Source organism: Sarcophilus harrisii, chromosome 4 (assembly GCF_902635505.1).
Source record: "Sarcophilus harrisii chromosome 4, mSarHar1.11, whole genome shotgun sequence".
NCBI classification, from domain to species: domain Eukaryota; kingdom Metazoa; phylum Chordata; class Mammalia; order Dasyuromorphia; family Dasyuridae; genus Sarcophilus; species Sarcophilus harrisii.
The window spans coordinates 422,597,934-422,615,449 of NC_045429.1; positions in this window are offsets into that span (position 1 = coordinate 422,597,934).

Sequence of the window (17,516 nt, forward strand, 5' to 3'; positions counted from 1 at the left end):
AATAGAGCAGTAATGAACTGAAGCAGCTACACCCAGGGAAAGAACTCTGGGAGATGACTATGAACCACTACATAGAATTCCCAATCCCTCTATTTTTGTCCACCTGCATTTTTGATTTCCTTCACAGGCTAATTTTACACTATTTCATAGTCCAATTCTTCTTGTGCAGCAAAATAATTGTATGGACATGTATATATGTATACTGTATTTAACTTATGTTTTAACATGTTTAACATGTATTGATCAACCTGCCATCTGGGGGAAGAGGTGGGAGGAAAGAAGGGAAAAAATGGAATAAAGGGTTTTGTAATTGTCAATGCTGAAAAATTACCCATGCATAAATCTTGTAAATAAAAAGCTATAATAAAAAAGAAAAGAATGATGTGTGGTTCAGGGTAGTTTGGTTCAGTTCTTTAGGAGAACAAAGAAACCAGCTTTAGTATTTGCTTATTTCAAGTCTTTCACATCATATGAGATATAAAAAAACCTAGCCTGTATGTGGTAAATTCAGGATTCCTGAGTTTTAAGGGAACCCTACTTTCCAGCAGGGCATCTTTTTGATCTGACATTGCTAACCATAACGCTGGCCATTTTTTGAGGTAAAAGGGAACTGTGTCTATCTTTAATAATTATATCCTTTTAATTTCTTCTTCCGGAGTTTGCATTTTATGATTCATGAATTTCTGTATTCCACTCCTGAGACTGAATTGCTGGCTGGACCACCTTCTTAGGCAGTATGCATATTATTATCATTCCAGTTTGGAATGAGAGTTATTGATTTGTCCTTGATCTAAAGTAGGATTTGAACCCAAGTCTTTTGACTCAAGAAGGGCTAATAGATAGAGCCAGGAAGACAAAAATCAAAAATCCCCGAAGTCAAATCTAGCCTCATACACTTTCTATTCGTGTGGTCATGGATGTCATTTCCTCCTGTTTGCTTCAGTTTCCTCATCTGTAAAATGTACATCTTTAAGCAAAAGTTAGATAAGTGTTATCTCTCCTTCCTACCTTTACCACTAGAATGTGAGGTTTCTTGAGAGCACAGACTGTCTATTTATATCCATTGCACTTAGCTCAGTACATTGTTTTTGGGAAGACTTAACAAATGCTTCTTTCTTTCATTCATGATTTATTGGTTGGTTTCTGAAGTCACAGAACTGTGGCTGGAAAGGACTGTGGAGAAACATCCCCTCATTCCCTTTATTTACAAAGGAGGAAGTCCAAAGATTTGAGGTTACTTATCCAACATCACACAGCAAGTGACCAGGATAATACACGGTTCTCTGCCACCAAAGTCACCAGCCCACAACACTATTGCATCTCCATCTCTGAAAGTCCCACCTGAGTCACTTCTCCATCCTGAGCCAACTACACTAGGTATTGGGAGTAGGGAAAGGAGAAGCTCTCGAATGTGACTCCTGTGGGCTCGGTTTTCTGTCTTCCAATGGCTCTGTCTGGGGATAAGGCACAGCAGGTGTTACAGGTATCATCCAAAAGCCAAAGTGGCCAAGAAAAAAAGCAAAAGTCAGATAGGTGACTGGCCACAAGATGGCAGCAGAAACTTGTCAGTGAAAGAAGAGCTTGATCAAATTTCTCATTATTTTCACCGAATTAGGTCTGCTTCTCACAGAGATGTGAATTGGAAACCTTTGTGGGTTATCTACGAGGGGCTAGCCACTAACGTCCCAGTTCTTAGAGCCTCTTCAAATGTACCAACATCCCCTGCCTGCTTCCATCACATGGAACTTTTTGGCAACCTGTGATTTGGAGATAATGAGAAATTTTCTAATTAAAAGAACCAAAGACTTGAGGAGAGATGATAGCAAGGGAGGAGGAAGTGAGACTGGATATAAAAGGGAGAAAGTCCATCGTTCAGTCCCATTTTTCTTTTCGTTGGGTGGTAAAACCAGAAAGACTGAGCTGTCTCTTAACTAGCTTCCTTCCCATTTGACCTTATGTCCATGATTACCTTGGGCTTCTGTTTATTTGGGATTTATTCTTTCCTGATCTTAATTAAATGAGTGAAGAAAAGATTTAAACAGGTGATCCTATGAGTTCAAGAATCAATCTAGCCAAAAGAATTTCCCGTGGCAGTCGTAGTGACCAACAGAGGAAGTGCCTGTGACAAATACAAAATGTCACTCTGTGTCAGTTCAAACATGGCACCAGAAAAGAAAAAGAGACGGAAAGAGCTGTATCAAATTTAAAGCAAACTGATTTCTTCTTCCTTCCCAAGAGATTAAAGTGGGAAGATTGGGGAAAGATGGATTATACTTCCAATATGTTAGGAGTCAGGAGATATTTGTATGTATGTTTGTGTGTTATACTTTTGGAAATAAATATATTCCTTTTAATAATCTCTACTGTGTTACACGATTTGTAGAGAAGCCCCAGTAGTAGTGAGGCTCTCATGGAATAAGGACTATCCCCGCAAGATGTAGGGAAGGGGCTATTGTGTGGCTGGAAGAATGGCAAACTAGCCATCTCCAGTCCCATTTCCCTCCACTTTTCTCTGAAAAAATCTTTCATTCCTGTCAAGAGGGGAAGCAGGAATTTGTGCCTGAGACTGCTCCCTGCAATCATTAGAGAAACAGTGTACCTGATTCAAATTATATCTGTCTGCTCCCTTAAGTATTGTTAGTAGAGATCCTTGAATAGTAGCTAGGGAGTTTGAACTTTACACAGCAGATAATAGAAAACCACTGATGAATTCCTACCTGTGAACGACATTCATCCAAGAAAACGTGATAGCCTACCCAAAGAGTAGTTCATTTCTTCAACAATTTTTTGAGCAACTGATATGGCAACTACTTTGTATGACTGAGTCACAGCATTGTACCATGTTTCAAAAACCCTAATAAAAATTTAACAATAAGACAAAAAAATCATACAATTGTTTCTTCCCATTTTTTCCCCTAATTTTTGTAAAAGGAAAAACCACACTTTTTAAGGGCACTTTTGCAATTTAGTGTTACACAATGGAATTTTAAAACTGAATTTAAGTCAGCAATACAGATAACTGAATGTGGAGATTTTTTACAATCATACAATTGTTTCTACTCATTACTGTTAGGTTCGAGCTAACTCCTTATCATTATGTCAGTATGTGGGAGAAGAGAAAACCCAAGTTTTACATCTAAGGCTTGAACTCTTTTTCTCCAAATACCAGTTTCAACCTGAATACACAGAATGAATAGCAATTATCAAAGAAAAGTAGAAAAATAGAAATCAGAGAAAATACATACACTATGTACCAGACAATACAGGGTGTACGGAGTTCTGCTATTGAGAGTGATATTAGTCCAGTCAACTGAGAGAAAATCTCACCCCAGGGGAAATTCCCTGAAGTCTCCGCTAGAGTAAGCTGGAGATACATAATGGAGATTGTCAGTTCCTCTTAGATCTCAGTTCTTTCATTCAGCAACTTCTGGGATTGGCTTCCTTCATCTTCCCTCTCAAAACTGGAACCCAGAAGTTCCCAAAGGTACTTGCCATTTGAAGAGTCACAAAGACTGAAGAAGGCTTGGACCTCTCCTGCTTGACCAACTCCACCTATCCTTCATATAAAGCAAGGCCTTCGTTTCCCTCTATGAGGAGGGAATTAATGAGCTCTGGGGGTTACCCTTATATGGTTAAATGGGATAAACTGAGTGAAAACCTCTCATAAGAATATGGCCTCCACTTATGCCCTAATTGTGATTGGAGACTTTGTGATAACAAGTTGAACTATAGCTAAAAGCTGCCAATGTTCAATTAATTACCTTAAACTTACATTCCCTTCCCCTCAATTTTCATTAGCATTTAAGTCCCTAATACAGGAAAGAGTGTGTTATTGACTGGTATTCTTAGTTTTAGGGGTAGGTATTTAAATTAGAATGTAAACCTGGGCTTGCCAATCAATGGGAGAAAAGGTCAGAAGATGGGGTAGAGGCTTCTACCTTAGGGTCTATATAATCTTGTGTTTTGCAGTTTGTACTTTACATTTCTTTACTGACAACACCTTGTCTGTTAGGAGTTGCCCTTTCTTGAGAGATAGTAATAAATCCCTTTTTGCTTTTCTACCTCGAGACTCTTTTGATTTTGATTTGAGCAAGGGTTGCTTTCCCACACATATTGAATTTTTTAAGGCTATTAAATCTCAAGAAGAAATATTTCAGAGAAGAAGTTCCATCAAGAAAGAATTCTTGGGGATTGATAAAATCATTTCAATATCACTTGAAAACAATAAAACTCCCAAAACCTTACCATTTAAAGAGAACTCTTCTTCTATATGGGCCTTGCATGAAACATCCATCTTTGATTATACTGATAAATACCTTTGGTAAAGATCTCCTTGTTGTATTCCTTACTTGATGATCATCAGTCATCATACAGTTATTCCTGTTGTTGCATTTTTTCAATTAATTTTATTTGATATCAACATATTCATAAGAAATATTTCTTGTTAGAACAGAAGCCTTTAAGGATGCATTTTGTTCTATTAAATAAATGTTTGTAGCCAACAAGCAAAAAAATAGAAGATTTCCTCATTCTCTGAACCCTTCAGTCAATTCTGCGATTGTAGTCTGCTGCTGAGAATTTTTTGTCTATTCTTATATCTTAGTCTTATATTTTAACTCATATTTTAATCAACGATATCTTCAATATAAAAATCAGAGTCACATCTAGGGTGGAGCAGCTATGACCAAAGCACTGGCATCCTGGGAATACATTTCTTCCTCATGGTCGTTCTGTAGCCCATCATCCCTAAACCTTTCCCAATTCTATGCTTTCTTTCATTGTTTTTCCTTTACCTGGAATTTTCTCCCTATTTGCCTATTGAATTTCTACTCATCCCTTAAAGCCCAATATTAAATATCAAATCTTCCATGAAGCCTGTTCTGATCTTCCTTGTCCAAAAGCATACTGATAAATACAACCAGCTCTTTGAAAACAAAAACAAACCAAAAAACTGTATACATGACACATTTTTAAACTTAATCTATATTTCTTCCATTGCACTCAAGTCAAAACAATCAACCAAACAATAAATCAAGTCCTGATTTGAAGATTTGCCTATTTCTAAGCTATAAATCCTCACAGTGAAGATTTCAGAATCTGCTTAAGAAAGTATGAACTGGCTCCAGCACATCCCTGATAAGGACTTTTCCCCCCTTGGACTTCACACTTGATAGTGGTTGGGATCGCACAATATGAATGTCTGAAGCAGAATTAGCAACAGCAATCTTCCTGATCGTAGGTCCAATAATACTGTATTCACTTGGCCTTCAAGTAGTTATTAAGCACCCAAATCTAGATGAAGTCCGTTAGCCTGAAACATCCCATCGCTGTGGATTGAACTACTTTCCTCCTAATTCCAGTTCCTTTCATCTGTTGATTATTTCCAATTTATCCAGTTTAAATCTTTTTACAAGTCAGTAATTGCATCTGATTTCAAGGACTTTGAGGGTAGGGACTGACTTATTGCCATTCCTTGAATCTCTAAAATTTAGCACACAGTCAGGTACATAGTAAGCATTTAATTAATGTTTATAAATTTACTGACTGACTCTAAGAATGCTCAAGCTCTTCCATATCCCACAGTGATACATTTCTCCTTGTTTCCTCCTTTCTTCAATTTTCACAGTTTCAGAGTTAAAAGGAATCTTGAGTCATTTTATAGATTTAAAAAACTGAGACCGGAGAACTTAACTGACTTGCTATTTTAATCTATGTATTAAGTATTTGTATATATCTATCTGTTATATACAAACGTTTATTAAGCTCTTGCTATATGATAGCATTGTGATAAGCATATTCATGCTATGTATATAAATAACAAATGATACACATTTACTATATGCTAGCATTGTGAGAAGCAGCTAAGTCTCATATCGGATAGAATGTTGGGAGTGAGGAAGACATAAATGCAAAAACTGCCTCATACATTTACTAGCTATGTGATCCTAGGCAAAGCAGACTTTTGTCTGCCTCAGTTTCTTCAACTGTAAAATGGGTATAAAGACAGTATCTAGCTCATGGAATTATTGTGAAAATTAAAGAGATATGTACCAATGCCTGATACATAGCAGGGGCTTAATAAATGCTTGTTTCCTTCCTTTTAAAGTGGATACACTTTGTAACTGGGGATACAAAGAAGAACAAATGACAGTTCCTAATGGGGGGGAACAACATGCTAATAATGGTGTGCCCATGTGCTATATAAAAAATAAATTGGAGATAACTGATGGAGAGAAGGCCCTTATCTAGAATTAAGTCAAAATTGGAATTTTTCTGTAAAAGGTAAGACTTTTTATGAGACTTGAAGGATGGAAAGGAAGCCAAGAGGCAGTTATGAGAAGGAAGAGCATTCCAGGAATGGGGGACACCCAGTGAAATTGCCCAGAGTCAGCAGATAGAATTCCTTTCTTCTCTTTTTTTTTTTTGCTGAGGCAATTGGAGTTAAGTGACTTGCCCAAGGTCACACAGCTAGGAAGTGTTAAGTGTCTGAGGTTGAATTTGAACTCAGGTCCTCCTGACTTCAGGGCTAGTGCTCTATCCACTGCACCCAGTAGCAGATAATATTTCTTGGTGAAAATTGGCAAAGAGACCAATCCAATGCCAGCTCTGCCTGGTAATGACATTGGCCAAGGGTTTCATCACTCTGGACCTGGACTTACTCATCTGTATAATTAGGGGTTGGATCACATAACGCCAAGACTCCTTTTAGATCTTAGTCTAATTAAGGAAATAATTGAAGACAAGGTGAACCATCAACTAAACTTGGGCACCAGAGAGTGCAAATGAATGAGCATCTGCACCCAGAGGGAGGACTGGGGGGAGTGAGTGTGGATCACAACCTAATATTCTCACTTTTTTATTGTTGTTTGCTTACATTTTGTTTTCTTTCTCATTTTTTTTCCTATTTACTGTGATTGTTCTTGTGCAGCATGATAATTGCGGAAATATGTCTAGAAATTCATATACTGGATTTCTTGCTATCTAGGGAAAGAGGTGGGAAGAATGGAGGGAGAAGAAATTTGGAACCAAGGTTTTGCAAAGATGAATATTGAAAAACCTACCTGTGATGTGTTTTGAAAATAAAATATATATATATATATATATATATATATATATATATATATACATACACACACACACACACACACACACACATATAAATAATATGTCCATTAAAAAAAGAAGAGGGGCAGCTAGGTGATGCAGTGGATAGAGCACTAGTCCTTAAATCAGGAGGACCTGAGTTCAAATCCTGCTTCTTAGACCCTTAACAACTTCCTAGCTGTATGACCCTGTATAATCCCAATTGCCTCAGGAAAAAAAAAAAAAAAAAAAAAAGAGGAGGAAGAGGAAAAAGTAGAAGGATATTCCTAATGAAATTGAACAAAAAATGGGAAGTCGAACAAAATAAACAGAAATTCAGGCGTGGCACAACTAGGAGAAATAAGTGTAAGTCTCTGGGTGGCAGATTTCCCCTCCATGTCAAAAAAAAAAAAAAAAAACCAACAATGAGAGCTACCCCAAAGTGAAATAAGTTGCCTCCAGAAGTGGTCCCCCACCAAGAGCCCGTCTTCAAGGAGAAGCCATTTAGTCGGGGATGCTATAGAGAGTGCCCTTGCCCAGGTTTTTACACGGTCTTAGCCCCGTCTGACCCCGAGATTCTTCATTTCCTTCTCTCCGGTAATCTCTGACTCTGCCCACTGAGACCCCCGACCCCACGCGCGTTCCCAACCGTCCGAGGGGCGTGGGCTGGGGAGTCCAGAGGGGCCGGAGATGCGCTGAGGAGCAGAGTCCCCGCAGCTTCACCCGGGCCAGTCGCGCCTAGTGGGTCCCCGCCGCGCCCGCCTCCCCGCTCCGTCCTCCGGCCCCCAGCTCCGGGGGAGGTCGCCGCGGCCCGGCCGGCATGGGGCCCGTGGGCGCCGCGTCCCCCCTGGGCGGCTCCCTCTGGCTGTTGGGCCTGCAGACCCTCCTGGTTCTGAGCTGCCCCGCACAGGACTTCATTTTCCGTCCCGAGAGGAGCTTTGTCTCCCGGGGAGTGACCATTCCCGGGCAGTTGAGCTCCTGCGGCGGAGACCTCGAGGCGGCAGCGGGCCGCCTGTCCTACCTCCTGGGCGCGGAGGGCAAGGAGCACACGGCCTCCTGGTTTCCCTGGACAAAGGGAGGAAAGGTGATCCCCCACCGGGCGTGCGCCCCGCTCACCGCCCACCAGTGGGCCGCCCCGCAAGGCCCGGCCCGGGCCGCTTTCTGCCACCTGCCGCAGAACTACGCAGACCTGGTGATGGTGGCGGGCGGCCGGGGCGAGGTCCGGTGCACCCAGGAGGGCTGCTGCTCCCGAGGGCTCTGCCACCTGCAGGGCTGGAGCCTCCCGGCCAGAAAAAGCCGCGAATCCCCCCTGGCTTGCCACGAAAAGGGCGGCCCCGACTCCGGCAGCGCGGGGTTCGAAGGGGTGATTTACAAGCAGTGCGAGGGCGGGGACGTCTTCTGCGGCCGGCTGCTGTGTGCCGAAGCCAAGCTGGTGCCCGTTCTGCCCGACCGCTCGGTCATCCTGAACCTCGTCACCAAGTCGGGCATCGTCTGCTGGGGGACGGACTACTACCGCGAAATGGTCGCCGTGCGCATCCCCGACGTGGAGAAGGTCAAGGACTGCAACCCCTGCGGGGAAGGATTCTTGTGCTTTAACAGAACCTGTCACCCCGTCTCCGTTTTCAAGGTGGACTGTGTCTCGGACAAATGCATCAGGGAAGGGGTCTGCAGAGGTCATAGAAACTGCCGTTGCAAACAAGGAAGCGAGCCTTCGTCCCCCAAGAGAGCTAAATCTCGAGAAAGCAGCGACAGTCCATCCTCTACCAAGTGGAAGAAGCCTCGGAGGAAAAACGCATTATCTGCGGTCATTTTCCATATGAGATTTTTTCTTTTAATTGTATCAGTAGGCCTGGCGATCTTAGCTAAAATGATAGCTGTATGGTTTACTTAAAAAAGATCCCGTCCACTCGGCTCAAAAGAGGGAAAATCTGCCTGATTGGCAAACAAAAATAAAATGTGCAATTTGGAAGGCCCTGGGGTGGGAGAGGGCTGTCTATTCTGTTGGAAAATATACATATTCACTTTACAGTCATGTGTCGTTAGGGTGTGTTTTAAAATAAAAGTTAATTTTATGTGGAACATAATGATCTTTTAAAATTATATTTTCAGAGGACTCCGTCTGTCCCCTAACATCCATTAAATCTTGTTTGCTTCATCTTAAGAGTTCCCCTATTTTTGGTGTTGGGAAAAAACATTTCCAGTGTTAAATTTATAGTGAGTTTTTCCAGGAAAAAGTTTTACTCTCCATTCAACACTTGAAAAGATAAACATTAAATTCTGCTTTAACCTGTAGCAATAGGAGTTTAGAGAATATCTTTTCTCTTTCTGACAAAATACTGGTTGTGTAATTTTAGGAAAATTACTTCATCTTTCTGGGATTCCTTTTTTTTTTCGTCTGTGAAGTGGTTTTTGATGAGTGAACAATAAAATCCTTTAATACATGATCATATCAGAATATTACAGGGATAGGTGATGGTAAAGATAGAAGAAATCAAGAAGACAATCTAGTGTGGGGCAGGCTGCGTGCTGACTGTCACCTGTCTAAAGACATAAGATTCAGAGCAAGAAGGGACTTTATAAGCCATGGAATCCAAATTCATTCAGTTTATACTAAATTGTAAATTCAGCACCCTTTCAGCTAGACTATATGAGGCCCCAGACTGATCTCAAGATTTGTAAAATTAGATAGCAATTTTAATTTTACTTCCCCTTTCTTCCACCCAAATCATCCATAGGACAGAAAGGCAATCCCACTCAATAGTGGAGAAAATGAAATAAAGGGAGGCAGGAGCACTAAAGGTAGCAAAAGAATCAAGGATAGAGAGTAGTGAGCGTGTCATAAGGAAGAAAAACAAGACTGTGGAGTCTCCTGAGCCTCAACATTATAGGTTCATCTTTACTCAAATTCCATGATAGATTTGGATATTTACATGGCTCAGTTAGGTAATTCCTGATAGATTTGGTAAGCAAAATTAGCAGTCTGTCAAATGGTCTTTTTTTGTCCTCTCCAATCATAAGAAATACAAATAGCACATGATGAGATCCATGTATCCATCTAATCAGGATTCTAATTCAAGGGACATACATACAAGGGAGGAGCTCAAGCTTTAAACTATTTATTCAAAAAGAGTTTAGATGCTTTCTTAATGCGACATGCCCGGATCACCTAAAATGGGACCTTCCCCCACATCCCAGTCTGATAGTTTAAAAAACTCATCCAATTTTGGCCGTGTTGCCAGTGGAAAAGTCTACACCCACTTATGTGTACGAAAACAATGTTTTCTGCCAGAAGCAGGTCCAAGATGTCCCTCAGGTGGGTGTCTCATCTTTGGCGACGCAGGCAAAAGAAACCGCCCTATTAAACTTGTTAACATTCCACCTCAGATTTTATAGTTACTTGTATGTGCAAAAATATCAAATGTTTGACAGAAAAGGCATATTAAAAGAGTAATTAATGCACATCAACATTTATAAAATGCTAAACACTTAGGAAACAATACTGATGGGGCCCAAGATGATGGAATATGACTGAGCTTCCCTCCCCATATTCCTCCAAATAGATTGAGAACATGTGCCAAAAAAAAAAAAAAAATCCTAAGGAAAACAACAAAAAAATTTCACAGAGCCAGTTTTCTAGCCCAGAGCAGTACATGAAGATAAAGAAATTTGTGGAAATTGAGGATGGGGTCTAGCCAAAAGTCTCTGGGCAGCACACTTCCAACACAGGGAAAGGCTTAGTACCTACCAGAGGTAAGATACAGTCCCAAATCCATACTGGGGCACTGTGACCTAATGCCAAAAACAGGAATAGGTGTTTCCACTTCTTCCCAATTCTGGACAGATGGATAGAAGTGAAAGAAAGAGACCTAGACATTTGACAGTTGCAGAACTGGGTCTGTGTACTGAGAAAAAAAAAAGTTCAAGAGTAAGCAGTAGCAACCCGAGAAAGTTCTTGGGCCCCCAAGAACAAAGCAGGGTCTCAATTCCAATTTATGACCAAGTCAGGAATCTCAAAACTTGAGGAGTCTGCAGTTCTGTCCCTCTGAACCAGTAGAGCTTCCAGATAGTTTTTAAGAGTCTGAGTCTGGAAACAAACTGCTGTTACTCAGATCCAAATCCAGATGAAGATTTTTCAGAGTTCAGATTAGAAAATAGACAATCAGGTCAGATTAAAGTGACTAAAAGTGACTGCTAGCCTTTATTCAATAAATTTTGTTCCCCTTCTCCTCCAGGACCAAATGCAAAATACTCTATTTGACATTGTCATTGTCTAACCATCCCTTAATCTTCTCCCCCCTCTACATACACATTCTTTTTTTTTTCCAATTTTATAACCTGTTCTTCTTCCCTACATATTCTTCAATCCATCAGTATTGACCAGATAGTTCTACCTCCTAGTTTTTTTTTACAGAATTTTCAGATTTATTATTATTAGCAGACATTTAGATAAGATTTTCAAATTTGTAAAGCACTTTATTTTTTTTAATCATATCTTTTTTTAAAATATATACATTGATAATTTTCAACATTCACTCCTATAAAACCCTGTATCCTAATTTTTTTTCTCCCTTCCTCCCCTCCTCCAATCAGCAAGTGATCCAATAGATGTCAAAGATGGGCAGTTCCTCTATATATGTCTCCACAAATATCGTGCGGCACAAGAAAAATCAGATCCAAAAGAAAATGAGAAAAAAAATGCAAGCCAACAACAAAAAGAGTTGAAATATTATGTGGTCCACATTCAGTTTCCACTGTCCTCTCTCTGGGTGCAGATGGCTCTCTCCATCACAGAACAATTGGAACTGGTCTGAATCACCTCATTGTTGAAGAGAGCCACGTCCATCAGAATTGATCATCGCATAATCTTGTTTTTACCATGTACAATGATCTCCTGGTTCTGCTCATTTCACTCAGCATCAGTTCATGCAAGTCTCTCCAGCCCTCTTTGAAATCATCCTGCTGATTGTTTCTTATAGAACAATAATATTCCATAACATTCATATACCATAATTTATTCAACCATTCTCCAATTGATGGGCATCCCCTCAGTTTCTGGCCACTACAAAGAGGGCTGCCACAAACATCTTTGCACATGTGAGTCCCTTTCCCTCCTTTATGATCTCCTTGGAATGTAGGCCCAGTAGAGACACTACTGGATCAAAGAGTGTGCACAGTTTGATAGCCCTTTGTGTATAGTTCCAAATTGCTCTCCAGAATGGTTGGATCAGCTCACAACTCCACCAACAATGTATGTGTCCCAGCTTTCTCACATCCCTTCCAACATTGGTCATTATCTCTTCTTGTTTTGTTTTTTTTAGCCAACTTCAGATGTGTGTAGTGGTACTTCAGAGTTGTCTTAATTTGCATTTCTCTGATCAGTAATGATTTAGAGCACTTTTTCATATGACTAGAAATGGTTTTAATTTCTTCATTTGAAAATTGCCTATTCATATACTTCAACCATTTATCAATTGGAGAATGGCTTAAATTCTTATAAATTCAAGTCTATTCTCTATATATTTTAGAAATGAGGCCTTTATCAGAACTCTTGAATGTAAAATGTTTTTCCCAATTCATTGTTTCCCTTCTAATTTTGTCTGCATTGGGTTTTTTTGTACTAAAGCTTTTTAATTTAATATAATCAAAATTATTCATTTTGAATTCAATAATGTACTCGAGTTCTTCTTTGGCCACAAATTCCTTCCTTCTCCACAGATCTAAGAGGTAAACTATTCTTTGTTCTTCTAGTTTGCTTATAATATCACTATGTCTAAATCATGAACCCATTTCAATCTTATCTTGTCTACCTCCTACTTTCATTGGTGTACAAGTTCCAGCCAAAATTCTACCTTTCCCAATCCCTCTTAATTCTAATATCTTCTTTCTGATGATAATTTTCTATTTATACTTTATACATTTATTTTTATATTTTTATATATTTGGTGATAAGTTGTCTGCTATTAAATTGTGAGCTCTTCAAGAATTGGGACTGCCTTTTTCCTTTTTTGTATCCAGCACTTAACACAGTTGTCTGGAACAGAGTAGATGTTTATAAATGATTATTGATCAACTGACCAAAAGTTTGCCAGTCCCCAGGCTAAATTGCCTCTGCAAGTCTGGAAAAACAAACATTCAATCCTTAAAAAAAAAAAAAAAAAAAAAGGCAGAACCAGCCCAGAGTTTAGTCCTAACAATTCTTCCATAAAACACTATTACAATGAGAAAGACACTCAAGCCATAAACCCAGAAAAAGAGGACTCCAAAATATGCACAGTCTCAAAGAAAAATACAACTTGTACACAAATTCAGCTAGAATTCCTTTAAAAAAATAAAGAAGGTTTTTTTAAGATTTGAAATTTTTTTTTGATAAATATAATAAGAGTAGTAGAGGGGGGAAATAGATTAAAAAGAATTATGGAATAAAGAATCGGAAAGGGAATTAATGCAAGAGATACAAGATTTTGCCCAGGCCATAAACTCTTTGAAATTTAGAATGGAACAAATAGAAGCCTCAATGAGACAATTAGAAACATTAAGACAAAGTATCTCAAAGCAAAAACAACTTACTTAGAAAACAAATTAAAGAGAAAAAAATTAGGGATTATTAGACTACCTGAAAACCACAAAAAAAAGGAATCTAGATATCCTACTATAAAAATATTTAAAGAAAAATATTCAGATCTCTTAGAACTAGGGAACAAAATAGAAATAAAAATAATCCACTTGTAACCTCCCAAAAGAACCCACCCCCCAAAAAATTTCCCAGAACATCATAGCTAAAATCTGGAGCTTCCAGCTCAAAGAAAAAAATAGTACAAATAGCCAGAAAAAAATAATTCATGTACCAAGGACCCAGAGTCAGAATAATACATAATTTATAATCCACCACCATGGAAAAGCAGAGAACTTGGAATGTGATTATCCTGAAGACAAAGGATATGGGTTTATAGCCAAGAATAACTTATCCAGAAAATCTGATTATAATTTTACAGAAGGGAAAATAGACCTTTAATGAAATAACGAACTTTAAAATATGAAAACATCACAATTATATAAAAATTTTGAAATTCAAACACAGGAGTTAAGAACAATGGAAAATGGTAAACATAAACAAACAATATTAAAAGACTAAAAAGGATAAACTTCTAACATTCAACTCTGAGAAGATTATACTTGTGTACCCTCAGAAACTAACATCATCAGGGGTCAAAAGAGAAATCTATTATAATTAGATGAATTTAAGACAAGAACAGAATAAGAGGAAAAGAATAGTATACTGGAGGAAGAGGAAAAGAAAATTAATTATCAAAACTAATTATCTCACATAGAGTGCATGAAAGGACATCTATAAAAACAAGAAAAAGGGATGGGGAGGTAACAGCTAACACTTGAATCTCACTCTCATTTGGTCAAAAGAGGGAAGAATATATACACAAATATATTCTAGATACAGAAATACATTTCAGTTAACTAGAAAATAAAGGAAAAGTGAGAAGAATTAGAAAGTAAATTAAGAGAGGAATTAGACTGAAGCAAAACAAACTCAAAAGGTGCATGAAAATATTTATAGCCTGACATGGCAAAGAATGGGAATCTAAGGAAATGCCCATAAACTGGAGAATACCTAAACAAGTTCTGTTATAACAACATAATGGAGTACTATAGTGCCATAAGAAATGATCAAAGGAATGGTTTCAGAGAAACCTGGAAATACATAAACTAATACAGAGTAAAATGAATAGAACCAAGAAAACCATATGTACAATGACAACAATATGGTAAAGGAAAATACTTATGAAAAAATTTAAGAACTTTTACCAGTATAATGACCAACTGCTAATTCTAGAAGACTAATGATTAAACATGTTAACCATCTTTGTTAAAGTACATAAGTCATATTTTTCCAGTAATGAGGAGAGCAGTCTAGGCAATTTTGTGACAACTATTCTTGACTATTAACCCAGACTGAATTTTAACATGACTTTTCCTTCTTCAAGATTCCTATAAATATTACCTAAAATTTTATTGGGGCAAAGAGTCATGTTGGAGGCCATGAGATGACATGCCAGTCTCTTTCCCCACGATAGAAATGGTTTAGATACAGAATGAAGATAAATCAAATAAAATTGTTTCTGGCAGACTTAAACCTAAAACAAACAAACAAAAAACCAGAGTATAGTTTTAGTGCTCATATTTTTTCTTTCATATCTTAGTGTCTGAAAGTATATTCAACATATCATACTCACAGACTCTTTATCTCTTTAAATAAGAGAGAGGTACATTTTTCCTGGAATCAAAGGTGTTTGTTTAAATTATTTAGCATTCAGTTTTTAAATAAATAAATATGTATACATAATATAGTTATATGCATATATGTATTTACATGCTTATGGACATATGGGTATATGCATTGTGTTGCATGTTATATTGCAAACTTATGCATTGCATGTATGTATTGTATATTGTATGTGTATATGTATATCTAATCTATACTTATATATACTATATATATATATCCTTCCTGTTGACATTGTAGTTATTCAGTCTATGTGTTTTCCTGGTTCATTTTACTTCATGCTTCAGTTCATTAATGCCTTTCTATACTATTTGGAATTCTTCATTTTCATGCTTATGACAGAAATATTCCATTAAAGAGTTTTAATCAATTAATAAGTGTCAAGGCCTACTGTGAATCAGGGACTATACTAGATGCTAAGAATACAAAGGCCAAAATAAGATAAATTCTTGACCTCAAAAAGTTCATTATTCTGGAGGAGACAATATACATATAGCAGGAGGAGACACAGTGATTAGAGCATTGAACTTGGAGGCAAGACAATCTAAATTCAAATCCTACCTCAGATGCTTACTAGCTATGTAACTTTCCATATTCATAAAATAGTGATGATAATAACCACCTGGTGGTGAGAATAAAATGGGATAATTTATATTACGTGCATTTCACAAACCTCAAATCACTTTACAAATGCCAGCTCTTTTTATATATTTACATCAACATACATATGTAAACATACAGACACATAAAGCATGTTCAGAGCATGCACAAATGTTCTGTGACTTTTTCTGCTTTCCTTTTCGTGGCAGAGAAAAAGCCTTTTAATTAGCTGATGGATCAGAACTTAGAGTACTCACAAAAGTTATTAATTAGCCATCTTCTTTTTCTTTTTGGTGATTGTCAAGGGCTGCAATAAACCTCCATCTGGGGAGAGAAAGATAACGCCAGTGGTCTCCTCTCTGGGGACTGTGAAATACATGGTCTTCTGGAACAGACATAGTTCTCTTTTATGTTTTATTATTTGCTGCTCTTAAGCAGAGCAGGGCAGACCAGGACTCTGTGAGCTTTTAAGAGCCTTGACCTTTATCCAGGAAAAACAGTCTGTACCCCAGTTTCCAGCAGCATTAATGAATGCATCCCTAAGGAGTGGGTCGCAGGCAGCCTAGACATTGTGTCCTCCAAACAGGGAAGTGTTCTGGCCAGTCAGATACACCACGTTTGAAAGTGAACTTGGGAGGGTGGGGGTGAATGCTTTGTAGCAATTTCTTTAAATGTATGGGGGGGAATGACAGGAAGGTCAGCCATTCTCCAATGATTAGCTACTTTGTCTCCAATCTTTTGCTCCCACCAAAAAGTGAGCCTGTGTATATCTCAACATATATAATGATGTTGAGAGCTAGCATTTATATAGTGCCAGGAACTGTTCTGACCACTTTAAAATCTAATCTCATTCATCCTTGCATGGGATGTGGGATGTAAGTGATATTATTCTCCCCATTTCATAGTTGAGGTTAAGTTGACTTGTCTAAGGTCATACAGCTAATGAGCATCTGAGGCTGGTTTTGAGATTTGACTTCCTGACTTCAGGGCAGGTCCACTGCTCTACCTAGCATCCTCACAAGTTGCTGATGAAGACAGAGAAGAGGAAGAAGTCATAATCCTGTTACGTTTTAGTTTAGTCAGTCTGCATTTGGAGTATTTGTATTTAGTTCTGCCATTTTTGAAGAAAGACACAGACAAATTGGAATGGGAAGTGATCAGGAAGTGGGAGAACCAGTTAAACATGCCACGTGGTAATTGTTTGTAGGAAGTACTGGGATTAAACTTGGAGAAAGACTGGGGTGAGGTGACGGCAAATGGAGGAACATGGAAAGCAGTCTTTAAAGAAGGAAAGATTATCGATTGGACTTGTAATTGTTACCAAAAGCCGGGCTCACTGCACATTGTGGAAACTACAGAGAGAAAGCTTTAGACTAAGTGTAAGGAAAAATTTCCCAATAATTATTCTTGACCAGAAGAGGAATGATGTGATTCACGTGGATATTTCCCCTCATTTCAAGTAGAATCATCAGTGATAGGAAATGTTTAAAGGCAGCTGGGTGGTACAGAGGAGATACTGTGTTGACACTGGAGCAGA